Consider the following 27,568-nt stretch of genomic DNA (forward strand, 5'->3'; position numbering starts at 1 on the left):
CAAACAAAATAAAACAAGAAAATAAATCCTGGTCAGCTTGACCTCTAACTACACACGTAGACTCCCTGTCTAACAACTGGGTGCAGCCTTGTGCTGCCCCAGTCCCTGTCTCTATTGTAGGGGTTTGCCACACAGGCGTTAATTCACCGCACAGAACAGAACAGATCTCAGACTCCCCAGTCTATACACACAAAACTGGTTCCAGGATGGAGCATCTCCCTATGCATGCTGGGGTTTTTTGTAGAGGTCTTAATGAGCCCACTTACTACAGCTGGGCTCATTAACTCTTCCCCTCTAATTGTAAAAGTCTGCATAAAGCCTGAATCTAGGACACACATATTTCCCATCCTGAATACAACCAGGTGAGTTTACCTGCGTGCTGCCACATACCCCCCCCTCTTGTTTCAACCTTGGGGTTGTAACACAAGCAGCCAGACACGCATGTATCCGAGACAAAGCATCCACATTCCCCATTTTAACACCAGGGCGATGCTTAACTGTAAAGTTAAATTCCTGTAGGGCCAGGAACCACCTATTTACCCTTCTATTGGTCTCCTTGTTTTGAGCCATCCACTTTAAAGGAGCGTGATCAGTCACCAGGTCAAAGTGCCTACCTAGCAGATAGTACCGAAGGGAATCTAGAGCCCACTTCACTGCTAAACATTCCTTCTCAATCGTGGAGTAATTTACCTCATGGGACTTTAACTTCCTGCTGAGGTAAATGACTGGGTGCTCTTCCCCGTTCCAGACCTGGGATAACACTGCTCCTAACCCAACGTCTGATGCATCAGTTTGTACAACAAAGTCCTTAGAGAAGTCTGGTGAGTACAACACTGGCTGGCTACATAAGGCTGTTTTTAAGGACTGAAATGCTTCCTCAGCCTCTGGGGACCATTTAACCATAACCGACTCTTTCCCTTTTGTCAGGTTGGTGAGGGGCACAGCCTGAGAAGCAAAATGGGCAATGAATCGTCGATAATAGCCAGCGATTCCCAGAAAGGCTCGTACCTGTTTCTTGCTGTTGGGACGTGGCCAACTCTGTATGGCCTCGACTTTATTGACTTGGGGTTTTATCACCCCCCTCCCAATAGTGTACCCAAGATATTTGGCCTCCTCCTGTCCAATGGTACACTTCTTTGGATTGGCCGTAAACCCAGCTTCCCGGATAGAGTCTAGGACTGCTTGTACTTTTGGCAAATGTGAGACCCAGTCTGTGCTATGGATAATCACATCATCCAGGTAAGCTGCAGCATATTTATGATGGGGCCTCAGAATCTTATCCATTTTCCGCTGGAATGTTGCCGGTGCATTCTGTAACCCAAACGGCATTCTCTTATATTGGAATGCCCCATCTGGGGTTACAAACGCAGTTTTCTCCTTGGCCGTTTTGGCCAGGGGAATTTGCCAACACCCTTTGGTGAGATCAAGAGTTGTCATATATCGGGCTGTTCCCAGCCGGTCAACCAACTCATCTATACGTGGCATGGGGTAGGTGTCAAATTTTGTAACTTTATTTAATTGTCTAAAATCGTTACAAAACCGCCAGCTCCCATCAGGTTTGGGCACTAGTACAATAGGACTGGACCAGTCACTCTGGGACTCCTCTATCACACCCAATTCCAGCATCCTTTGAACCTCCCCACGTATTGCCTCCCGTCGGGCCTCTGGTATTCTATAAGGTTTTAGTTTTACCCTTTCTCCTGGCGGGGTGATAATGTCATGCTCTACGCCAGATGTTTGTCCCGGAAGCTCAGAGAAAATCTCTTTGTTACGAAGTACAAACTCTTTAACCTCCTGTTGTTGGGGTTTCGATAAGGTGTCTGCTATTCCAACCTCAGGAACTAAGCAATCAGGCTGTACTTGTGACAAAGTCTCTGCGACTAGGGATTCCCTATCCCTCCAGGCTTTCAGCAGATTGACGTGATAGATCTGCTCCGGCTTTCGCCTTCCTGGCTGTCTAACCCTGTAGTTCACCTCACTAATTTTTTCAATTACTTCATATGGACCTTGCCATTTGGCCAGAAATTTGCTTTCAACCGTAGGGACTAGCACCAAGACCCTATCCCCCGGGGAAAAAGTACGTGTCTTGGCCCCACGGTTGTACACTCTCTGCTGTACTAACTGCGCTTGGGTTAAATGTTCCTTTACAATTGGCATTACCTGTGCAATTCTATCTTGCATCAGGGCGACATGCTCAATCACACTTCTGTGAGGAGAACTCTAATTTTCCCAAGTTTCCTTGGCGATATCCAGCAGCCCTCTTGGGTGTCTCCCATAGAGCAACTCGAAGGGTGAGAAACCCGTAGAGGATTGGGGTACCTCCCTAATGGCAAACATCAGATAGGGTATTAGACAATCCCAATTCTTTCCATCTCTATCCACCACCTTCTTTAACATTTGTTTTAGGGTTTTGTTGAATCTTTCAACCAACCCATCTGTTTGGGGGTGATACACAGATGTACGCAATTGCTTCACTTTGTACAACTTGCATAATTCTTTCATAACACGGGACATAAAGGGTGTACCTTGGTCCGTAAGCAGTTCCTTACAAATACCCACGCGGCTAAAAACAAGGGATAGCTCTTTGGCTATGGTTTTGGCCGAGGTATTTCGGAGAGGAATTGCTTCCGGATAACGGGTGGCATAGTCCAATATAACCAAAATGTACTGATGCCCCCTAGCAGACTTCATTATCGGACCTACCAAATCCATTGCGATCCTCTCAAAGGGGACCTCAATGATAGGAAGAGGTACCAGTGGGTTACGGAAATGTGGCATAGGTGCCGACTTCTGACACACAGGGCAGGAGGAACAATACTTTTCTATTTCCTTCATGACCCTAGGCCAATAGAATCTCTGCAATACCCTCTCTCTGGTTTTCTCTGTCCCCAGATGACCTCCCAGAATGTGTCCATGAGCCAATTCTAACACCAACTTCCTGTAAGGTTTGGGCACTACAAGTTGCTCAATGGTTTCTTCTGCCCTTTGAGCCACTCGATATAGCAGGTCCCTTTCCATAGTGAAGTAAGGATAAGGGCAAGTCTTATCTGGGTTCACTAACTCGCCATCTATTTTCACCACATTTTCCCGTGCCTTTATTAGGGTGGGGTCTTTTAACTGTTCTGTGGCAAAATTTTCCCTGTGAACCTCAAGATCCGAAAACTCCACAGACGGCATGTTTTCATCTGAGGATGTTGGCTCCTCCCCAGTTTCTCGAGTTTCCCCCGCCAATAACGACAAGGGAAATTCAGGAGAGTCCTCACCACTCCCAGAGGAATTCTGGTCATCTTCCTGGTTTATAGGGGCACCAATGGGGGCCTCAGGACAATCCCAGAATTTTGGAAAATCCCTTCCCACAATAGCATCATGTGGTAACTGAGACACTAACCCCACCTGATGAGAGAGGTTACCTTTGGGGGTCTCAAAAAACACTGAAGTTACAGGATACTCTCGGGTGTCCCCATGCACACAAATAACAGCCACCCTGTTCTTCCCAGAGACCTCTGTAGTAACTAATTCAGCTTTTATCAATGTTACCAGGCTACCTGAATCTAGCAACACATAAACATGTCTACCATTAATACACATTTTACATAAATGTTTCTCAGGTCCCCGAATGGCAGTGCATGCAACTGTCGCAAACAGCGACTGACGTCTCTCCCTTATAAAGTCACATTGCATAGGCTCATCCACAACTGGGCAATTGGCTGCAATATGTCCCTCTTGCCGGCAGCGGTAGCAAATAATCTTTTTCGCTGCCTCTTGCAGCATGGGCTTCCTGGGCTGCTCCCGCCAGACCTTAGGTAGAACTCCCACCCTCTCACTCTCTCCACCCTCACCCCTTGGAGTCATCTTACCCGCCACTGGGGATGATCTGGTCTTAGGGGGGAAAGTCCGTGAGTCCCTGGAAGAGGTGGTCAAGTTCTCTGTAGCCAAGTACCTCTCAACCAGATCCACAAGTTTATCTGCATTTTCTGGGTCTCCATGGCTTACCCATTTTTGGATGGCAGTAGGAAGAGCTCTCAGGAAACGATCCATAACCACCCGTTCCACAATGTTTGGTGCGGTCAAAATCTCTGGCTGCAGCCACTTCCTGCTCAGGTGAATGAGATCATACATTTGAGACCTGGGAGGTTTTCCAACCTGAAAAGTCCAGTTATGCACACGCTGAGCCCGGACTGCCAGGGTGACACCCAGCCGTGCCAATATTTCTGCTTTTAGCACCACATAGTCTTTTGCTTGGTCAGGCTCTAGGTCATAATAAGCTTTCTGCGATTCCCCAGTTAACAGAGGGGCCACCAGTCCAGCCCATTGCTCCTTAGGCCACTTTTCCCTTTCAGCAGTCCTTTCAAATGTGGTCAAAAACACCTCCGGATCATCCTCTCCAGTCATTTTTGTCAGTAAACGGCTCACACCAAAGGTTGCGGTATTATTGTACCCACTTGCTTCATTGGTCTGCGGACGTTGCTGTATCAATGTCTCTATTTGCTGTTGAAAATTCTGCTCTTGCTTCTGCAACAGGTCTATGAAGTGGGCTTCAGATCGCTGCTGGGCTTGTTGCTGAGCTTCCAAACTCTGCTGCAAAGTTGCATTTGTCTGCTGCTGATTTGCATTTGCCAGGATGGAGCATCTCCCTATGCATGCTGTTTTTTTTTATAGAGGTCTTAATGAGCCCACTTACTACAGCTGGGCTCATTAACTCTTCCCCTCTAATTGTAAAAGTCTGCATAAAGCCTGAATCTAGGGCACACATATTTCCCATCCTGAATACAACCAGGTGATTTTACCTGCGTGCTGCCACACCCAGAATAACTGTATACTCTAGCCTCTCTGTATACACTGGCATTTCTGTATACATCACCCTATCTGTATTAACTAGCCTCTCTGTATACCCCAGCCTGCATCTCTATATACACTAGCTTTTCTTCTGAATATAATAGTCTCAGTCTCTCTCTATAACCAAGCCTGTTTTCTGTATACATTAGCATGTGTCCTGTATACACTAGCCTGTCTTCTTTATTCTCTAGCCTCTCTGTATACAATAGCCTGCCATCTAAATAAAATACATACTTTGTATTCCCAACCTGTTTTCTGTATAATCTAGCCTACCTTCTGTATACCTTAGCCTCTCTGTATAAACTAGCCTTCCTTCTATATACACTATATACACTGCCATTTATGAGGTAAACAAAGAGTCTAGTGTACATAAACGACAGGCTGTGTCCTGTATACACTAGCCTGTCTTCTTTATTCTCTAACCTTTCTGTATACAATAGCCTGCCATCTAAATAAAATACATACTTTGTATACCCAACCAGTTTTCTGTATAAACTAGCCTACCTTCTGTATACCTTAGCCTCTCTGTATAAACTAGCCTTCCTTCTATATACACTGCCATTTATGAGGTAAACAAAGAGTCTAGTGTACATAAACGACAGGCTAGAGTATAAAGAGAGGATAGGGTATACAGAAGAAAGCCTAGTGTATACAGAACACAGGCTAGTACCCTGAGCCTGGGTGAGAGAGGATGAGGAGCATTAGGAGGGCTTGGTCTTCCACATCCGACCAAGTGTTCGGCATGATGTGGCTCAACACTTCCAGCTGCCGAAAATAAGGACAAACGTGGGAGGCACACAACACCCACTGTAACAGTGCTAGGTTTCTGTAGTACAGAAACAGAACACCAGCAATAAGGGGTATCTTCAGGTGTATACTGTGCAGGAGGCACACAACACCCACTCTAACTTCTGCACTGCATATGCCTGTATTGCAGAAATTGAACACCAGTAATAAAGGGTAGCTTCAGGTGTGTACTGTGCAGGAGGCACATAACACCCACTGTAACAGTGCTAGGTTCCCAAGCAGTAAAGACACTGTCCCTGCCTATCGTCCTCTTTCCCTGACCGCCGCAACACACTATACAAGGCCGCTGCACTGGCGGCCTTATATAGTGTGGGGTGTGTATTAAACCCCCCTGAGATATAATTGGCCACAGGAATCCTGCCTGTGGTCAATTGTGGCTCTCCTCTCAGAGGATGTGACATGTGTTTTTATTATATAGAACTTATTATGCTCCTCGTAAACTTTTTCAATTTGGCCGAACGGCCGGACGCAAGTTGCCCCCGGTGCTGGAACATGCGGGGAGACATGATGCACATGTTTTGGAGATGCCCGAAGTTGATCCGCTACTGGACGGAGGTGACAGGAACCATTGATCGGGTGTTTGGAACCTCCACCAGGATGGAGGCGAAGTATTTTCTCCTGGGATTAGTTGAAGGAGTTGGAAACCCGGGAAGCAGCCAGATGGCAGTTCTGAGATGCCTATTTCAGGCAAGGAAACTGATTGCCCAACCTTGCTTAGCCTCCAATGTTGGCAATGACTTGTTTTTTTTGCTTGTTTCCCAAGATGACCATGTTGGCGTTTGTCAAGATGGTTGAGAGTGCCCGAAGAGATCGCCTATGGCCCCATCACCTTGAAAGTGCCCGATCTTGTCTGATCTCGGAGGCTAAGCATTGTCGGGCCTGATTAGGAACTGGATGGAAGACCGACTGGGAATACCAGGTGCCGTATGCTTATTTCTTGATCATACATCACGGGACACAGGAGCTTCATTACATAGTGGGTTATATAGGCACCTCTGGTGATTGGACACTGGTTAACACCCAATTAAGGAGAATTCCACCCCTATATAACCCCTCCCATATGGGAGGCACCTCAGTTTTTTCGCCAGTGTCTATGGTGGTTGGTCACGTAAAACATGTGCTATGAAGAAAGCTCTGTGCAGGTCCCTGCAGGGGCCTAGGGGCTACAACACACCGGATTCATATCTCGGGCCGATATTTTGACTCCCAAGATGATATGGTACCCGGGCCTCGTCATCCGAAGAAACAAGGTTTTGCCTGTAAGTCCTCTCCTATTGGAAGACTGGGCTCTGGGAAAACCAGACTTGGTGTACTATTTGCATAGTGGCACGAAAGTTTCTGGCAGAGTCTTTTACAAGGTCTAGGTAGGAGGTTCTTTTGAGAAGGAACCCCAAAAAAACCTGAAGGTTGGCACAACTCTGCCTGCCGTGATGGGTGAAGGCTGGAATCTGTCTGTTTTCAGCAATTCCTGCGACGAGGACAGGTAAGGGAAGTTAATCTTATATAAATTATATTATGGATTTCTTCATTGAGTAGTTGTATGTCTTACCTGGTTTCCACCACTAGAGGGAGTAAGAGCAGCCTGATGTATACTTACATGCCTTTCAGATACACACGCTCAGTGAAGCCTGGTTCTCCCAGATGACTCACGTCTCCACTGCAATCTCTGCCACAATGAAGGTAATACAGGGGTCCCATGTAGTCTGGGGGTCCCACGCAGCTCCGATGGCGATTCCCTTCCCCCCTGGATACCGGCGGTCCTCGTGCATGCGCTCCCGTGCTAATGGAGGAGGGGGGAGTGTGGTTGCGAGCCGTGCACGTCGGTGTGTATGGCGCTGTACAGCGCAGGCGCCAGGCGGCAGTTTTAAAAAGCCCAGAGCATCAGGGGGCTGTAAGTGGAGACACAGGAGCTGTGGGCAGTAAGCATCCCAAGGGATTGGATCCAGGCAAACCTAAGACACCTACTCAGCATCAGGTTGTGCAGTTTAAGCATATATATTTATTGTGAGACTTTAAGCACAACAGTGATTGCACTTTGTACTAGTACCTCTGCTTTGTAGCTTAGGACTATGTCTCCTCGTAAGAGGGTCTCAGGGGGAGGTAACAAGGGCACTGGTAAGTCACCACCTAGGTCTAGGGGTTCTAAAAATGCTTGTAGGTTACCATCCCCCCCTGCAAGACTGGAGCCAGCCTCACAGGATGAGTCAGTGCCCCTGTCAGGTTTTGCAGCCTCTCCTAATATTTCAGCCCCGGTATACATCACCGAGGACTCCCTTAGGGCTACATTGGAGGGTTTTGAAGGGAGAATCATGAATTTTATTTCAGCTTCCTTGAAAGATAGCAGGAAAAGGGGTAGATCCCCTCCCTCTGCTGAGATTCCTCTTTCAGATGACACTTCTGACAATGAGGAGAGATCCCTATCTTGGGACAGGGATCTTGAGCAGTCGGATGAATCATAGGAAGAGGAGAGAGTCCCCTCCTCCCAGGCTCTCAGAAAACAGGTGCAGTATTATACTGAATTGGTGCGTACCACATTCAGAATGCCTGCTGTTGAGATCGCTACATCCTCTGTTTCTTCCCTGGGAGTCAGGAAAATCCCACAGACTGCCTTTTCCTTTCCCATTCATCCCTTAATGGATAAATTGTTGTATGAGGATTGGGGACATCTGTTTGCTCCTCCTAAAAGGTTTTCTATGCTTTATCCTCTGGAGGAAAGTTTCACCAAGAAATGGGGGGTCCCATCTGTCGATGCGGCTGTTTCTTGCGTGAATAGAAACCTGACCTGTCCTTTGGATAATGCTCAGGTATTTAAAGATCCAACTGATAAGAAGCTGGAAACATTATTAAAAGCCTCCTTTTCCATGACTGGCGCTGTAGTGCAACCTACAGTCGCAGCTGTGGGGTTGTGTCAGTTCCTCAAGGAAAAGGTGAAGCAGGTGCTTGGCCTCCTTCCCAGTGAGGAAGTGGAGAATTATGCAGAAATACCTCAAATTCTGTGTTTCATGATTGATGCGATTTTGGATTCTGTCCAACAAGCATCTCGTTTGTCTCTCCTGTTGGTACACATGCGAAGGGCCCTATGGCTAAAGAATTGGGCAGCTGAGCTATCATGCAAGAAGCATTTGATTGGGTTCCCGTTTAATGGGGAACGTTTGTTTGGAGAAGAATTAGACAAATTCGTCGAAAAAATTTCAGGGGGTAAATCTACTCTCCTTCCAGTCAAAAGGAGCAAACGTCCATCATTTAGGCGTTCTCTCTCTCCCGGAGCATCAAGCTCTAAGCAGCGGCGATGGCCTTCTCAACCCCCCTCTACAGGAAAGGCTCAAGGCCGGGCCCAGGGGCAGAAGAAATCCTGGGGGCAAAAGCCTGCCAAGCAGAGCCCAAAAGCTTCCTTGTGAAGGGGCGCCCCCGCTTGGCCGAGTGGGGGGAAGGCTCCTGCAGTTTGCAGAAGCCTGGCAGGAAGAGATCCAAAATAAGTGGGTGGTCTCTTCTGTATCTCTGGGCTACAAGCTGGAGTTTCAGGAGATTCCACCTTCTCACTTTCTAAGGTCAAGGATCCCCAGGGACCCAGTTAAGCAAAGACCGCTATTTCTGGCCTTAGATCACTTACTATCCCAGGGGGTGATAGCAGAAGTGGACCCAAAAGATCAGGGTTCGGGGTTTTACTCGAATCTCTTCACCGTTCCAAAGCCAAATGGAAGTGTCAGACCTATCCTGGATCTGAGGGATCTAAACCGGTTTTTACGCATCCGGTCCTTCCGAATGCAGTCAATTCGCACTGTGGTCTCCCCCCTGCAAGGGGAAGAGTTTATGGCATCAATAGACATCAAGGATGCATATCACCATGTGTCAATTTTTCCCGCACACCAAAAGTATCTAAGGTTTGCGGTAGAGTGGCGCCATTTTCAATTTGTGGCCTTGCCGTTCGGGCTCGCTACGGCCCCTCGAGTCTTCACAAAGATTCTGGACCCTCTCTTGGCAAACCTAAGAGCTCAGGGTATAGCCGTCATGGCTTATCTAGACGATTTGCTTCTCATAGAGAAATCAGTAGCGCTCCTGAACCACAGTGTTACCAGAACGCTAGAACACCTTTAACGCCTAGGTTGGATTATAAACCTAGAAAAGTCATCCGCTCAGGGCAAGGTGTTTCTACCAAGGCCAAAAGCCTTGGCCATTGGGGATCTGGTGTGCCTAATTCTGGGCAGAAGATCTTCCCCCATTCGGTTGTGCATGAGACTGTTAGGGAAAATGGTTGCCTCCTTTGAGGCCGTTCCATTCGCCCATTTCCACTCAAGGCATCTGCAAAGATGCATCCTTGCGGCTTGGAACAGGAAGCCCCAGTCCTTGGATCTTCCTATGCGTCTATCCTCAGGGACACGCAAGAGTGTCGTCTGGTGGTTAAAAACCGAGAATTTGCTGAAAGGCAAAACTTTTCTTCCTCTTCCATGGAAGATTATTACGACAGAGGCCAGCCTGACAGGCTGGGGAGCAGTGTTGGAGGAGACGTGCTCGCAGGGGAAATGGTCTGCGATCGAGAAACTATTGCCCATAAAAGTCTTGGAAATCCGGGCAGTTTATATGGCTCTCATAAACTGGTCTTTCAGACTACAGGGTCTCCCTGTTCGGATTCAGTCTGACAATGCCACAGCAGTGGCCTATATCAATCACCAGGGCGGTACCAGGAGTCTGGTTGCGCAAAAAGAGGTGAATCGCATACTTGTCTGGGCAGAAAGGCATGTTCCATGCCTTTCTGCAGTCTTCATTCCAGGAGTGGAAAATTGACAGGCGGATTTTCTAAGCCGCCAGCAGTTGTGCCCAGGAGAATGGGCTCTGCACCCCTACGTGGTACTCCAGATGTAGATCTGTTTGCGTCCAGGTTCAACAACTGGACAAATTCGTGTCAAGGACAAGACATACACTCGCTCAGGGGTCGGATGCTCTGACAGTTCCCTGGGATCAGTACAATTTGATTTATGCCTTCTCCCGTTCCCGCTTCTGTCGCGGTTCCTGGGAAGAGTCAAGAGGGAGACAAAGTCGGCTCTTTTCGTAGCCCTGGCTTGGCCCAGGCGAAGGTGGTACGCAGAGATCATGAAGTTGGCAGTAGGCAGGCCGTGGATCCTCCCTCTCTGGCCAGATCTGCTCTCATAGGGTCCAATTTACCATCCTGCTTTACACAGTCTGAATTTGACGGTGCTGAGACCCACATTCTGAGAGACCGTGGGCTTTCGGGGCCAGTCCTTTCTACTCTGGTCAATGCCAGAAAGCCGGCCTCCAGGCTTATTTCCTACAAAATCTGGAGGGCATATGTTTCCTGGTGTGAACTCAGGGAATGGCATCCTAGAAAGTATGTCACTAGCAGGATCTTGGCCTTCCTCCAGTCAGGCCTAGAAATGAATTTATCAAAGTGCAGATTTTGGCCTTGTCAGTGTTTTTTCAGAAGCCACTTGCATTGCATTCCCTGGTGCAGGCTTTCATCCAGGGGGCTATGCGGATAAGGCCGCCAGTCAAACCTCCGTTATGCCCATGGGATCTGAATTTGGTTCTCTCAGCTTTGCAGGGCCAACCTTTTGAACCTTTGCATCAGGCTTCGTTAGTTCTTTTGACTAAAAAATTGGTTTTCAAGTGAAAGCGCACTCAACTAGGGCTGTAAGTGCTTCTTGGGCAGTGCATCACCAGGCCTCCCTGGCTCAGATCTGTAAGGCTGCAACTTGGTCATCAGTCCACACATTCACCAGATTCTATCAGGTGGATGTCAGAGGGCAAGAGTATATCGCCTTTGGGCGCAGTGTACTGCAGGCTGCAGTTTAGGTCCTCCGGTCCTTGGCGGTCTATATATTATGATCTGTGTCTCCCTCCCCTCAATCTGAGCATTGCTTTGGGACATCCCACTATGTAATGAAGCTCCTGTGTCCCGTGATGTATGATCAAGAAAATAGGATTTTTATATACAGCTTACCTGTAAAATCCTTTTCTTGAGAGTACATCACGGGACACAGGGCTTCTGCCCCTCTTGGGTTTTACGTGGTTTCCTATTGCTTTGCTACAAAACTGAGGTGCCTCCCATATGGGAGGGGTTATATAGGGGAGGAATTCTCCTTTATTAGGGGTTAACCAGTGTCCAATCACCAGAGGTGCCTATATAACCCACTATGTAATGAAGCTCCTGTGTCCCGTGATGTACTCTCAAGAAAAGGATTTTACAGGTAAGCTGTATATAAAAATCCTATTTTTTTTGTTGTTGGCGTTGACCTGTTTATTTCGCTTGTTTCCCAAGATGACCATCTTGGCGTTTGTCGAGAGGGTTGAGAGTGCCCAAAGAAAGTGCCTACGGCCAAATCACCCTGAAAGTGCCTGATCTTGTCTGATCTCGTAGGCTAAGCATTGTCGGGCCTGATTAGTAACTGAATGGAAGACCGACTGGGAATACCAGGTGCCGTTGGCATCTTTTTATGTTGTTGGCGTTGACGTGGTTTTTTTTTCCGCTTGTTTCCCAAGGTGACCATCTTGGCATTTGTCAAGAGGGCTGAGAGAGCCCAAAGAAATCTCCTACGGCCACATCACCCTGAAAGCGCCCGATCTCATCTGATCTCAGAGGCTAAGCAGGGTCCGGCCTGGAAAGTACCTAATTACAGGTGCCGTAGGAATCTTCAGAGGCTAAGCAGGGTCAGGGTCAGATGGGAGACTGCCAGGGTCTATGTTGTTGGCGTTGACCTGTTTTTTTTCACTTGTTTCCCAAGATGACCATCTTGGCGTTTGTCAAGAGGGTTGAGAGTGTCTGAATAGAACACCTACGGCAGGGGTGTCCAAACTTTTTTCAAAGAGGGCCAGATTTGATGAAGTGAACATGCATGAGGGCCGACCATTTTGCCCGACATTCTTTGAACCATTGAAAATTCGGTCTAAGTGTGTCCATCCGAGCGCTAATACACGGCCCAACAAGAATTCTCTTGCCTTTGTCGCGCTCGTTCCCAACACACAGACGAATGCTCTGCACTTTAGGGGGTACCATTAATTCTTAATGGTACCCCACACATTGGAAAATGTAGGGTGCTTTTGGTGCAGTGCAATTAAAAAAAAAAAAACTCGGGAACTTCTTTCCCTGCATTTGTGAGTAGGGAAGTCCATTGAAATTAATGGGCTGCCCTACACACAGTACGCAGCCACACAGATGTTGCATTTATGGGCTTAAAACAGGTGGGGAGGAGGCAACATAATGCCTGTTTACCGCCATTCAAATGCCTCTGAAAAGAGATCTGTGCATGGATTGCTTTTCAGAGGAGCAGCAGTCCTGGCTAATATCACACACAAGCCCTACAAAAGCAGTTTTGATGGTATAAGAATGAGGGGGGGGGGGGGTCTGGATTAAACGTAACATACACACAGATACATACACACACTTGCAGATAAATGCACGCCGCACACACATACAGACACATGCATACACATACAGACATACATATGTGCACACACACATACGTACACACACACACATACAGACATACATACAGACACATGCACATACTTACAGACACATACAGACATACATACAGACACATGCGCACACACACACATACATACAGACATACATACAGACACATGTGCACACACAGATACAGAGATACATGCACAAACCTACAGATATACAGACATACATGCACACACATACAGATATACAGACACATGTGCACACACACATACATACAGACATACACATACATGCACACACACAGACATACATACAGACACATGTGCACACACAGATACAGACATACATGCACACACATACAGATATACAGACACATGTGCACACACACATACATACAGACACACACATACACATACATGCACACACACAGACATACATACAGACACATGTGCACACACACATACCTACAGACATAAATGCACACACGTACAGACATACATACAGACACATGTGCACACACACACATACATACAGACACATGTGCGCACACACATCCAGACACATGTGCACACACACACATACAGACACATGTGCACACACACACATACATACACATACAGACACATGTGCACACACATACAGACATATGTGCACACACACATACAGACACATGTGCACACACACAGACACATGTGTGCACACACACACAGATACAGACACATGTGCATACACACACATACAGACACATGTGCACACACACACACACACATGAATAAAGCCCTTTTTCACACTAATTTAGCTTGTAGCATAGTACAGTACCTTTGCAGCTTCCTCATTCAGCCGGGTACTGCACTGTAGGGGGAAGCAGAGAGCACAGCACAATCCTCTGCACTTTACTTTCACTTTTGAAGCTCACGGAGCTTCTCACAGTGCCGGGGATCGAAAGACCAGGCGGGCCGTTCAAAACCGAACCGCGGGCCACAATTGGCCCGCGGGCCGGACTTTGGACATGCCTGACCTACGGCCACATCACCCTGAAAGCGCACAATCTCATCTGATCTCGGAGGCCTAGCAGTGTACGGCCTGGTTAGTTCCTGGATGGGAGACCATCTGTGAATACCAGGTGCTGTAGGCTTCTTTTTACGTTGTTGGCGTTGACCTGTTTATTTTCGCTTGTTTCCCAAGGTGACCTTCTTGCCGTTTCCCAAGAGGGTTGAAAGTGCCCTAAGAGATCGCCTATGGCCACATCATCCTGAAAGCGCTTGATCTTGTCTGGCCTGGGAGGCTATCCAGGGTCAGGCCTGGTTAGTACCAGGAAGGGAGACTGCTTGGGAATACCAGGTGCCGTAGGCTTCATTTTATGTTGTTGGAGTTGACCTGTTTTTTTTTTTGCTTGGTTCCCAAGGTGACCATCTTGACATTTAACAAGAGGGTTGAGAGTGCCCAAAGAGATCACCTACGGCCCCATCACCCTGAAAGCACCCGATCTTGTCTGATCTTGGAGGCTAAGCAGTGTCGGGCCTGGTTAGTACCAGGATGGGAGAACGTCTGGGAATAAACGGTGCCGTAGGCTTCTTTTTATGTTGTTGGCCTTGACCTGGTTTTTTTTTCACTTGTTTCCCAAGGTGACCATCTTGGCATTTGTCAAGAGGGTTGAGAGTGCCCGAAGAGATCACCTACGGCCCCATCACCCTGAAAGAGCCCAATCGTGTCTGATCTCAGAGACTAAACAGTGTCGGGCCTGGTTAGTACCTGGATGGGAGACCGCCTGGGAATACCAGGTGCCATAGGCTTCTTTTTATGTTGTTGGCTTTGACCTGTTTTTTTCGCTTGTTTCTCAAGGCGACCATCTTGGCATTTGTCAAGAGGGTTGGGCGTGTCTTGAAGAAAACGCTTATGGCCACATAACCCTGAAAGCACCCGATCTCGTCTGATTTCAGAGGCTAAGCAGCGTCAGGCCTGGTTAGTACCTGGAAGGGAGACTGCCTGGGAAGACCAGGTGCCATAGAAGGATCTGGCCTGGTTAGTGTCTTGATTGGGAGATCGCCTGGGAATAACGGATGCCGTAGGCTTCTTTTTATGTTGTTGGCTTTGACCTGTTTTTTTTTAGCTTGTTTCCCAAGGTGACCATCTTGGCCTTTGTCAAGAGGCTTCAGAGTGCCCAAAGAGAGTGCCTACGGCCAAATCACCCTGAAAGAGCCCAATCTCATCTGATCTCGGAGGCTAAGCAGTGATGGGCCTGGTTAGTACCTGGATGGGAGACAGTCTGGGAATACCAGGTGCCGTAGGCTTCTCATTATGTTGTCGCGTTGACCTGTTTTTTTCCCCTTGTTTCCCAAGGTGACCATCTTGGCATATGTCAAGAGGGTTGAGAGTGCACAAAGAAATTCCCTACGGGCACAACACCCTGAAAGCGCCCAATCTCATCTGGTCTCAGAGGCTAAGCAGGGTTGGGCCTGGTTTGTACCTTAGTGGGAGACCGCCTTGGTTTTCCAGATGCCGCAGGCTTCTTTTTATGTTGTTGGTGTTGACCTGTTTTTTTCACTTGGTTCCCAAAGTGATCATCTTGGCATTTGTCAAGAGGGTTGAGAGTGCCTACAGACATCGCTTACAGCCGCATCACCCTGAAAGCACCCTATCTCTTCTGATCTCGGAGGCTAAGAAGGGTTGGGCCTAGTTAGTACTTGAATGGGAGACGGCCTTGGAATACCATGTGCCGTATTCTTCTTTTTATGTTGTTGGCATTGACCTGTTTTTTTCCGCTTCTTTCCCAGAGTGACTATCTTGGCATTTTTCAAGAGGGATGAGAGTGCCCAAAGAGATTGCCTATGGGCACATCACCCTGAAAGCGCCCAATCTCCTCTGATCTCAGAGGCTAGAAAGGGTCGCGCCTTGTTAATACCTGGATGGGAGACCGCCTGGGAATACTAGGTGCTGTAGGCTTCTTTTTATGTTGTTGGCGTTGACTTGTTTTTTTTGTTTGTTTCCCAAGGTGACCATCTTGGCATTTGTCAAGAGGGTTGAGCGTGCCTGAAAAAATCGACTATGGCTGCATCACCCTGAAAGAGCCCAATCTCATTTGATCTCAGAGGCTAAGCAGGGTTAGGACCTGGTTAGTACCTGGATGGGAGACCGCCTGGGATTTCTCGATGCCATAGGCTTTTTTTTAAAGTTGTTGGCATTGACTTATTTTTTTTTTGCTTGTTTCCCAAGGTGACCATCTTGGCGTTTGTCAAGTGGGTTGAAAGTGCCTGAAGAGATTGCCTACGGGTACATCACCCTGAAAGCACCCGATCTTGTTTGATGTTGGAGGCTAAGAAGAGTCAGGCCTTGTTAGTACCTGCATGTGTGACCGCCTGGGAATACCAGGTGTCGTAGGCTTCTTTTTATGTTGTTGGCGTTGACCTGTTTTTTTTTCGCTTGTTTCCCAAGGTGACCATCTTGGTGTTTGTCAACAGGGTTGAGAGTGCCTGAAGAGATTGCCTATGGCCACATCACTCTGAAAGCACCCAATCTCGTCTGATCTTGGAGGCTAAGAAGAGTCAGGCCTGGTTAGTACCTGGATGGGAGACCACCTGGGAATACCAGTTATTGTAGGCTTCTTTTTGTGTTGTTGGCGTTGATTCAGTTTTTTTTTCGCTTGTTTCCCAAGGTGACCATCTTGGCATTTGTCAAGAGGGTTGAGAGTGCCCAAAGAGATCGCTTGAAGCAGCATCACCCTGAAAGAGCCCTATGTCTTCTCATCTCTGAGGCTAAGAAGAGTTGGGCCTAGTTAGTACCTGGATGGGAGATGGCGTTGGAATACCAGGTGCCGTATTCTTCTTTTTATGTTGTTGACATTGACCTGTTTTTTTTCGCTTGTATCTCAAGGTGACTATCTTGGCATTTGTCAAGAGGGTTGAGAGTGCCCAAAGAGATTGCCTATGGGCACATAACCCTGAAAGCGCACAATCTCCTCTGATTTTAGAGGCTAAACAGGGTTGGGCCTTGCTAGTACCTGGATTGGAGACCACCTGGGAATACTAGGTGCTGTAGGCTTCTTTTTATGTTGTTGGCGTTGACTTGTTTTTGTTTTGTTTGTTTACCAAGGTGACCATCTTGGTGTTTGTCAAGAGGGTTAAGAGTGCCTGAAGAGCTCGCCTATGGCCACATAACCCTGAACGCACCAGATCTCGTCTTATCTCAGAGACTAAACAGGGTCGGGCCTTGTTAATACCCGGATGGGAGACCACCTGGGAATACTAGGTGCTGTAGACTCCTTCTTATGTTTTTGGCGTTGACTTGTTTATTTTGCTTGTTTCCCAAGGTGACCATCTTGGCATTAGTCAAGAGGGTTGAGAGTGCCTGAAGAAATCTCCTACGGCCACATCACCCTGAAAGAGCCCAATCTCATCTGTTGGGATGGCCGAATGGTTCGCCCGGCGGTCGTTTTGCGGCGAATTTCGGCTGTTCGCGGTCCGCCCGATCGGCGGACTATTGCCGCTTTTCGCCCGGTGGACTTCCGTGTTTACTGTGTAAAAGAACTTTGACCTATGATGACACATCCATCATGTGGTACAGGACAGCCAATTGAGACATTACAGCACATGGACACTTGGACATTCCCCCTAACTTATAAATAGACCCGATCCGGCGGCCATTTTACATTCTTTCGTATGTCACTATAGGGAGAGGTTGCTGTGTGGAGCAGGGAGAGACTGCAGTGACCCAAATCCCTAGCTATTAGGTCCACATAAGTTCTTTTAAGGACTGGTATGGTATAGGTGTTAAGTGTAGTTCAGGAAATAGGTTTGAGGCACTGCTATTCAAGTCATTGTTGCAGCAGCCTGTCTTTTGTCAGTGTAGAGAGAGGGACAGGATGCTGTGTGCAGCAGGGACAGTCAGTTTAATCATTAGCTGTTACTATTAGGTCCACAAAAGTCCTTTTCAGGACTGGTATGGTAAAGTAGTACAGGATATAGTTTTGAGTGCTATTCAAGTTATTGTTGCAGCAGCCTGTGTTTTGTCAGTTTAAATAGGGAAAGGCAGGAAGCTGTGTGCGGCAGTGAGGGACAGTCAGTTTAATCAGTAGCTGTTACTATTAGGTCCACAAAGGTTCTTTTCAGGACTGGTATGGTAATAGGCTTGTACACGTATAATATTCTTTCTTCCAAATATTGAAAGAATATTATACTTGACTGCTGCCCTTCTGCTGCAGTAGTCCTTTATGAGTATAGGGACTGAGGTACAGTCTGAGGTACAGTCTGCTAATCACAACCTACTAGTTCCACAAAGGTCCTTCTAAGGACTGGTAAGGTATAGTGTACTACAGTATATAGGGTTGAGTGAGGTACAGTCTGCTATTCCTTAAGGACTGGTATAGGTCCACAATATATAGGGTTGAGGTGCACTACTGCTGACTGCTGCCCTATTCTGCAGCAGTCCTTTATCAGTATAGGTACTGAGGTACAGTATGCTAATCACAACCTACCAGTTCCACCATGGTCCTTATAAGGACTGGTAAGGTATAGTGTACTACAGTACATAGGGTTGAGTGAGGTACAGTCTGCTATTCCTTAAGGACTGGTATAGGTCCACAATATATAGGGTTGAGGTGCACTTCTGCTGACTGCTGCCCTATTCTGCAGCAGTCCTTTATCAGTATAGGGACTGAGGTACAGTCTGCTAATCACAACCTACCAGTTCCACCATGGTCCTTATAAGGACTGGTAAGGTATAGTGTACTACAGTACATAGGGTTGAGTGAGGTACAGTCTGCTATTCCTTAAGGACTGGTAAAGGTCCACAATATATAGGGTTGAGGTGCACTACTGCTGCCCTATTCTGCAGCAGTGCTTTATCAGTATAGGGACTGAGGTACAGTCTGCTAATCACAACCTACTAGTTCCACAAAGGTCCTTATAAGGACTGGTAAGGTATAGTGTACTACAGTACATAGGGTTGAGTGAGGTACAGTCTGCTATTCCTTAAGGACTGGTAAAGGTCCACAATATATAGGGTTGAGGTGCACTGCTGCTGACTGCTGCCCTATTCTGCAGCAGTGCTTTATCAGTATAGGGACTGAGGTACAGTCTGCTAATCACAATCTACTAGTTCCACAAAGGTCCTTCTAAGGCCTGGTAAGGTATAGTGTACTACAGTATATAGGGTTGAGTGAGGTGCAGTCTGCTAATCACAACCTAATAGTTCCACAAAGGTCCTTCTAAGGACTGGAAAGGTATAGTGTACTACAGTATATAGGGTTGAGTGAGGTACAGTCTGCTATTCCTTAAGGACTGGTATAGGTCCACAATATATAGGGTTGAGGTGCACTACTGCTGACTGCTGCCCTATTCTGCAGCAGTCCTTTATCAGTATAGGGACTGAGGTACAGTCTGCTAATCACAACCTACTAGTTCCACAAAGGTCCTTCTAAGGACTGGTAAGGTATAGTGTACTACAGTACATAGAGTTGAGTGAGGTACAGTCTGCTATTCCTTAAGGACTGGTATAGGTCCACAATATATAGGGTTCAGGTGCACTACTGCTGACTGCTGCCCTATTCTGCAGCAGTCCTTTATGAGTATAGGGTACAGTCTGCTAATCACAAACTACTATTATGAGGGGCTCCCACCATCCCTGTGCTATGCTGACTTACTCCTAGGGCTGTACCTCTGCTGTGCATATTATGAGGGGCTCCCACCATCCCTGTGCTATGCTCATTATGAGGGGCTCCCACCATCCCCGTGCTATGCACATTATGAGGGGGTCCCACCATCCCTGTGCTATGCTGACTTCCTCCTGGGGCTGCTTATTATGAGGGGCTCCCACCATCCCTGTGCTGTGCTGACTTCCTACTGGGGCTGTACCTCTGCTGCGTATATTATGAGGGGCTCCCACCATCCCTGTGCTATGCTCATTATGAGGGGCTCCCACCACCCCTGTGCTATGCTCATTATGAGGGTCTCCCACCATCCCTGTGCTATGCTGACTTACTCCTGGGGCTGCTTACGGTGCAGGTGTCAGTGCTGTATATCACGGTGCTGGTGTCAGTGCTGTATATCACGGTGCTGGTGTCAGTGCTTTATGTCACGCTGCTGATGTCAGTGCTCTCTATCACGGTGATGGTGTCAGATCACTCTATCACGGTGCAGGTGTCATTGCTTTATGTCACGCTGCTGATGTCAGTGCTCTCTATCACGGTGCTGGTGTCAGATCACTCTATCACGGTGCAGGTGTCATTGCTGTATGTCACGCTGCTGGTGATCATTTCCTGCACTCTCTTCTTTGCCTACCCTGACCTTCCCTCTCCTCCATTGCCTTCATGCGCTCCACAGTCCTGAATTGTCACAATTTCACATATAAAAAAAGAATGCTTGTAGTTGTCGATCCCAGATTCACCTCATACATGTGTTATGTCATTGACCATGTGGTGGGACTATGTTTGCACAGCTAGTAATTATTTTGGGGCTGCAAATTTGACCTGTAGGTTTGCAAAGTTCGCCTTCCATTGAAGTCAATGGGGCCCACCGCGAACGCTACGGTTCGGGAACTATTGGCCGCGTTCGCGGTCCGCGTTCGTCCATCACTACTCATCTGATCTCAGAGGCTAAACAGGGTTGGGACCAGTTTAGTACCTGGATGGGAGACCGCCTGGGATTTCCAGATGCCGTAGACTTCTTTTTATGTTGTTACCGTTTACCTATTTTTCCTCCTTTACCTTTTTTTCCGCTTGTTCCCAAGGTGACCATCTCAGCGTTTGTCAAGAGAGTTGAGAGTGCCTGAAGATATTGGCTATGGCCACATCACCCTGAATCTGTTCCATCTCGTCTGATCTTGGAGGCTAAGCAGGGTCGGGCCTGGTTAATGCCTCGATGGGAGACCGCCTGGGAATACCAGGTGTCGTAGGCTTCTTTTTTTTTTTCAAATATAATTTTTTCTCCAAACAGGGGAAGACGGTCCCCCGAGTACATAATGCAACAGAGAAATACAGAGCAAAAAGCAGCTGAACAATACTTGATACAAGTAAATTCGCAACTTTGAGTCTGCCTTCCATCAATCATAATGATTCGAGGCACGGATAAAGTACTGTACCAAGATCCAGGGTCACACAAACCCCAGGTCCCTCCGGCATAATCCATCCAGAGGGGGGTGTGGGGCCGTCATTCCCAATTTTCCACTTTTTCCAAAAGAGAGAGGGGGTGGAGGGGGTGAGAGATAGGGAAGGAAGGTAGAAAAGAGAAGGGATGAAAGATCAGGAAAGGAGAAGAGGGGACGAGACACGATGGCAGCCACTGCCCAAGGGGCCAGTCAAGGAAAGCTCAGAGTACTAAGGCGATAGCAGGCGGCATCCTTCCAGCGAGAATATAAAGGTATTCCAGATGTCCCAGGTTTGTTTAAAAAATTCTTGTTTACCTTGTGATGTGAGGATCAAGTCCTCCATTTTTTTAATGTCCTCTATTTTCCTAAGCCAGTGAGTAATAAAAGCGGGGGAACATTTTTTCCAATAGAGAGGGATGTAGGATTTCGCTGCATTTATCACATGCCGTAAAATTGATTTTTTTGTACTTCCTAATGGGAATCTGTGAATGGTGCAAGAGAAAGAATGCAGCCTCTTCCGGGATGGAGAAGTCTGTGAATTTTTGTGTTATGCATCGGATCTCTGTCCAGAAGTCCACCAAGCTGGGGCAGGGCCAAAAAATGTGGAGCAACGTGCCCTCTTTTTCTCCACACCTCCAGCATATGTTCGAGGAACAGGGTAAACATTTATGCAGCTTTGATGGTGTCAAATACCACCTGGTGAGAAGTTTAAAATTTGTCTCCTGTATCTTCCTGCACAGTAAGGTTTTCAGAGCCAAAGTTATAATGCGTTGTCTCTGTGCTGGGGAAAACGAGCAATTAAGGTCTTTTTCCCAGTTGGACAGACAGGTTAAGTGTGGTGATCTGTTTGAGAGAGAATGTGGGCCAAAGGGCCTTCGCTCCTGCATAGAGTCTCAAACTCCGTCTGAGGGCGGGCGAAAGTTTGAGGATTGGGGATGGAATGGAGAAAATGATGTTGTTGCTCCGCTCTCCAAAAAGGCAGTTGGAAAAGCCCTGTCGGATCTGTTAGGGTTGAGAAAGAAGGCCATTTTCCGTCAATGACGAACTTAGACGCATGGTCTAGGTTGGAATTTCAATCTGGGTCCCCGGTTCAAAGTTTGGATTGCCACGTATAGGGAATAGGGGGGAAGTCAAAGACGTGAGTGTGTTTTGGGTAGCGATCAGGTGACTGACTTTCAACTAAGCCCCTATAGTGGGATGTGACGTCAATTCTGTCGGTAAATCCTTATAGCACCACATGGCGCTTCTTGGCGGAATTCGGGAGTGAGATTGTTCTAGTTGCACCCAGAGCTTAGAAAGTTTGTTTTGATTCCAGTCCAATACATGCCCCAGATGGGAGGCCAGGTAGTAGCGTTGCAAGTCAGGGAGAACCAATCCTCCCTGTTGTTTAGACAATGTCAGCTGTGACCGCTTAAGTCTGGGATTTTTGTGGGCCCAGTTAAATTGAGTGAGCAGGGATTGAGCTTGCTTAAAAAACGGGACTGGAATCTGGATCGGGAGAGCTTGGAAAAGATAGGTAAATTTAGGGAGTATGTTCATTTTAATGAGATTGCATCTCCTGAACCAGGAATGGAGGCCAGAATGCCACCCGTGAAGCAAACTGCGGATCTTAGTGACAAGGGGTGGGGGGTAGTTCAACATAAACGTACGCGCGATGTCCGGTGGAATGTAAGTACCTAAGTTCTTAAGGGCTGTATGGGTCCATTTATTTCTAAAATTGGACTGCAAGTCTAGTAACATTTGCGGGGGGACTGCAACCCCCCATGGCCTCTGATTTCAAGAAGTATCCCGTATATCTGGAATTCCCAAAGGAGATTTGGCAAGGAAACTCTGGGATTCGTCAGCGAGAACAGCATGTCATCCGCGTAGGCAGATATCTTGCACTCAATAGTACCCATTTGGAGTCCCGTTATGTCTGAGTTTTGTCGTATTGTGGAGAGAAAAGGTTCCAATGACAGTGCGAATAATAGGGGCGACAGGGGGAAACCCTGTCTGGTCCCATTCCTGATGTCAAGGGGAGATGAGAGCACCCCATTTGCTTTAACTTGAGCTGAAGGGCGTATATCTTACTTATCCATGCCAGCATCCGTTCACTCAGACCTATATGGCGAAGGACCGAGAACATGAATGTCCATTTGACCCGATCAAAAGCCTTCTAGGCATCAGTACTCACGAAAAGACAAGGGGTCCCAGATGACTTTGCTTTATGGACCAGGGTAAGCACCTTAATGGTGTTGTCCCTATCTTCCCTGGTGGGAATAAAACCTAACTGGTCAATGTGTATAAGGGACTGCAAGTGCTGTGCCAATCGCGTGGCGAGGATTTTAGAGAATAGTTTTAGGACCAAATTTAGGAGGGAAATGGATCTGTAGCTCCCACATAGGCTTTGCCCTCCTTAGGTATCAACGAGATATGAGCTCTAAGGGTATCCTCAGGAAAATCCCCATTCAAGCTCAGAGTATTAAATAAATTCACCAAGCGCGGGCCGAGAATAGGGAGGAAGGTCTTATAGTATTGTGCGTTATATCCGTCAGGGCCCGGAGCCTTACCCACCTTCAGAGGTCCCACGGCCGTCTGGACTTCTTCCAGTGTGATCGGGTCCTCCAAGTACTTCCGTGATTCCGATGAGAGGGTTGGTAGACCTGAACCGGTTACATATCTGTCTATATTGTCCTGTCTGGACCCTGAATCGGGCAGGTTGTAGAGATCAGAGTAAAATTTCTCAAAGACTTTGGCTATTTGGGTTGGGGTAGAGGCCCTCTGGCCATTCTCATGTATCAACTGTGGTATGTAGGAGGCAGATTTCAACTCCTTTACCATCCTGGCTAAGATTTTTCCGCATTTGTCCCCTGACTCCTACGTCAGTTTATGACAAAACTGGAGTCCCGCTTTCGCTTTATAATGGAGTAGGTCAGTAATCTGGGTACGGAGTGTCCCCAATTCAATCTCTAAGGTCCATGAGGGGGCATGTTTATGTTTCGCTTCCACAGAGGCAAGTTCACGAAACAGATTAGCAAGCTGTTCCTTCCGTGCTCGTTTGATGCGCGCCCCGTGCCTGATAAGTACCCTGCGGAGTACTGACTTGTGAGCCTCCCAAATTATCCCCGGGTCGCAGTCCTGCGTTTAGTTTTCTTGGAAATAAAGGTCCAATTCCCTGGTCACATCTGCTAAAACTTCCGGTATCTGGAGGAGGCTCTCATTAAGGTGCCAGAATAATGTAGGTAAGGGCTACAGGTGTGTGGTCGGACCAAGTAATATGGCCGATGGAGGAAGAGCTCACCAAATGCAGTTGGTCATGTGGAATCAAGAAGAAGTCTATCCTCAAGTATGATTTGTGAGGGGAAGAGCAAAAAGAGTAGTCCCTTTCCCCGGAGTGTTGCAGATGACAGACATCAACTAATTGGTCATTCAGTAAACACTTAGTAATCCGCTTTCTAGAGGAAATGAGGAGCGAGGAGCAAGAGGTAGAAGTGTCAACCGATGGCAAAAGGGGACATTAAAGTCCCCACCTAATATCAACTGGCCCTCCCGAAAGTCACATAATCTGTGCAGGGTAGTTCTGAGGAACGTGTCTTGGTGATCATTGGGAGTGTACACATTGGTAAATGTGAAAAGGAGCTCTCCAATGTGGCCCCTAAGAAAAAGATATCAGTCCCCAGGGTCCACCAGAGAATCCTGGAGAACCCAGGGGAGCCTGCTATAGATCAGAATGGAGACTTCCTTGGTCTTAGAGGAGGGGTTAGTAGAGTGGTAGACCTTAGGGAAGGATCTCGACTATAGAAAGGGGAGGCTAGTATTTTTAAAATGTGTTTCTTGTATAAAGGCTACATCAGTACAGGAAGTCTTCAGTTCTCACAGGAGGATCCACCGTTTTTCAGGGGAGTTCAGTCCCTTAACGTTTAGAGAGGTGACGTTGACTGAGTCTGCCATCGCTCCTCGGGGAGGAGGAGGGGGACGTCAGAGAAAAGCAAAGAAAGTTGAACCAAGGTAGGTATTGGGTAGGTAATGGATGGCGGGAACTAAGGGGGAGAAAGGAAGGGCAAATGGAAGGAAAGGTAAGGGGAAAAAGAGGTCGGGCACCTCAACCCCAGGGGGAGAGGGAAATTAAGGGTTGTCCGCACTCAACAGTACAGGAAGCACAATTATGCTATAGCGCTTACCAGATGTACACTGGGTTTAAAGCGCCGTCCTACTTGGGTTGGTGGGTAGACAGGTCGGAGAGGGAGCCCCCGGATCCCAGTCCCCCCAGTCCCAGCAGTGGTAAATGTCACGTCTGATACCGGTATGCAAATAAAAGACAATCAGTAACATCATAGAACCAAAAAAACAATGGTATAATCAAAACAGAGGTAGAGCATATAACTGTCAGCACTGAGGGGTCTCCACGGCTCGCCCTAAACGTAGGCATGCACGAGGGAGCCCGTCACAAAAGAAAAGGCATCACAGAATGGGATCCACCATCCCCCATCCCATACCCCAAAAGTACATGCAGCCCCGAACAAATGCATTTCTCCCTTTGGCAGATTGTCCTCTCCTTACCCCCTCTCCCCCGTCCACGCCCCGGGGGAAAAGGGGAGGGAAGGGGGGGAAAGGGGGGAAGGGGGGAGAGAAAGGGGGGAGGGAAGGGGGGAAAAGGGGGAGGGAGGGGAAGGGGGGGAGGGAAGGGGGGGCAGCAAGGGAGAGGGGACAAACATGCGGAAATGTCAAGTCCTTTAGCGCACTCAGACCAGCAATCACCCGGACCCCATACATTTCAACTCCTCCCCTCCATGGTCACCACATCAAGATGAAGAGGAGCAGCCCTGGTCAGTGCATGGAAAATCTGGCAGGCAAGGGGCTGGGGCCACCATCCCTCCATCCATTGGGAGACTTCACCCGAGCAGCAGTTCTGTGGCCCGCCAATTAGTGTCTCTCCTGCATCGCCATCGGGGGCTGTGTAGAGCATCCAGAGGGAGGCTGGGACCGCCCAAACAGTAAGGGGTAAATCCTCCAGGGGGGTCCAGAGTCAAACTGGAGGGAAGCAGTGTCTCGTACCAATAGGCTCAATAAATAAGTCATCCAGGGTGTCACCGAAAGCTGCAGAAGGCAATGTTGGCAAAGAGTAGGTGGGGCCAGAGGGGGGGTGAGGGGCGCAACCAGGTGGAGGGGACACATATAGGCGGGAATGTCAAGCCCTTCCAGTACAGTGCACTAGGTATCTCTCAGAACCCCCAAAGTGCAACTCCCCCTTCTAAGGTCAAGACTCCAGAAGGGAAGATGAGCCGCCCTGGTCTGTACATGAAAGAACCTGCTGCCAAGGGGTTGGGGCCATCATCCCTTCCTCCAATGGGAGATGCCACCGGCATAACAGCCCTGTGTTCTGTCAAGTGGTGCCCCTCCCACAATGTCGTCGGGGTATATGTGGAGCATCCAGGGGGAGGCAGGGACCACCCAAACAGTGAGGGGTAAAGCCTCCAAGGGGGACCGGTGTCAGACAGGAGGGTAGTGGTGTCTTGTACAAGTTGGTCAATTAGACAAGTCATCCAGTGTGTTCCTGTGAGCAGCGGAAGGAAAGGTCGGTAAGGATTATGAATGGGGGGGCACTGGAGTGCATAAAACTGCCACCAGATGACCGGCGGCAGAGAGGGCAAGGGGATGAAAGTCAGATCTGGTAGGTGGGGGGGGTGAGGAGTGTCCCCCATATTACTCACGTTGGCCATCCCTTGAAGCTGAGCGCTCTGCATACCCAGGACGTTCTTCTGTATAATCTAGCCTATCTGTATACATTAGCCTGCCTTTTGTACACATTAGCCTCTCAGTATAATCTAGCCGGTTCTCTGTATACACTAGTCCGTCTGTATACACTAGTGAGTACAGATAGGCTAGATTATACAGAAGAACTGGCTGGGTTACACAGAGAGGCTAGTGTATGCAGACTTGCTAGTGTATACAGACGGACTAGTGTGTACAGTAGACCGGCTAGTTTATATAGAGAGGCTAATGTGTGCAAAAGACAGGCTAGTGTATACAAATAGGCTAGATTATAGAGAAGAACATCTTGGGTATGTAGAGATGTATACAGTGTGCAGAGGCTAGATTATAGAGAAGAATGTCCTGTGTATGCAGAGATGGAGGCTAGGTTATACAGAGAGAGACAGGCTAGGGACAGAGAGAGGCTGGGTTACAAAGAGAGGCTAGTGTATGCAGACTTGCTAGTGTATACAGGCGGACTAGTGTATACATAGAGGCTTGGGTATACATAGGGATAATGTATAAAGAGATGGTAGTGTATACAAGAGACAACCAAGAGTATGCAGTGAGGCTCGTGTATACAGAAGACCGGCTACAGAGAGGCAAATTTGTACAAAAGACAGGCTAGTGTATACAGATAGGCTAGATTATACAGAGGAAGGTACTGGGTATGCAGAGATGGAGGCTAGG

The 27,568-nt window shown here is 47.9% G+C and overlaps 5 pseudogenes; all 5 read left to right on the forward strand.

Moving 5' to 3' along the window:
- Positions 1-14,523: 14,523 nt before the first annotated feature.
- On the forward strand, positions 14,524-14,642 carry LOC143995722 (5S ribosomal RNA; annotated as a pseudogene).
- A 319-nt stretch (positions 14,643-14,961) lies between these two features.
- On the forward strand, positions 14,962-15,080 carry LOC143995730 (5S ribosomal RNA; annotated as a pseudogene).
- A 161-nt stretch (positions 15,081-15,241) lies between these two features.
- On the forward strand, positions 15,242-15,360 carry LOC143995723 (5S ribosomal RNA; annotated as a pseudogene).
- A 1,190-nt stretch (positions 15,361-16,550) lies between these two features.
- Positions 16,551-16,669, forward strand: LOC143995735 (5S ribosomal RNA; annotated as a pseudogene).
- Positions 16,670-20,840: 4,171 nt separating this feature from the next.
- LOC143995737 (5S ribosomal RNA) lies at positions 20,841-20,959 on the forward strand (annotated as a pseudogene).
- Positions 20,960-27,568: the final 6,609 nt, after the last annotated feature.

Source organism: Lithobates pipiens, unplaced genomic scaffold (assembly GCF_037356315.1).
Source record: "Lithobates pipiens isolate NorthernLeopardFrog02 unplaced genomic scaffold, aLitPip1_a1.2 Scaffold_188, whole genome shotgun sequence".
Lineage (NCBI taxonomy): Eukaryota > Metazoa > Chordata > Amphibia > Anura > Ranidae > Lithobates > Lithobates pipiens.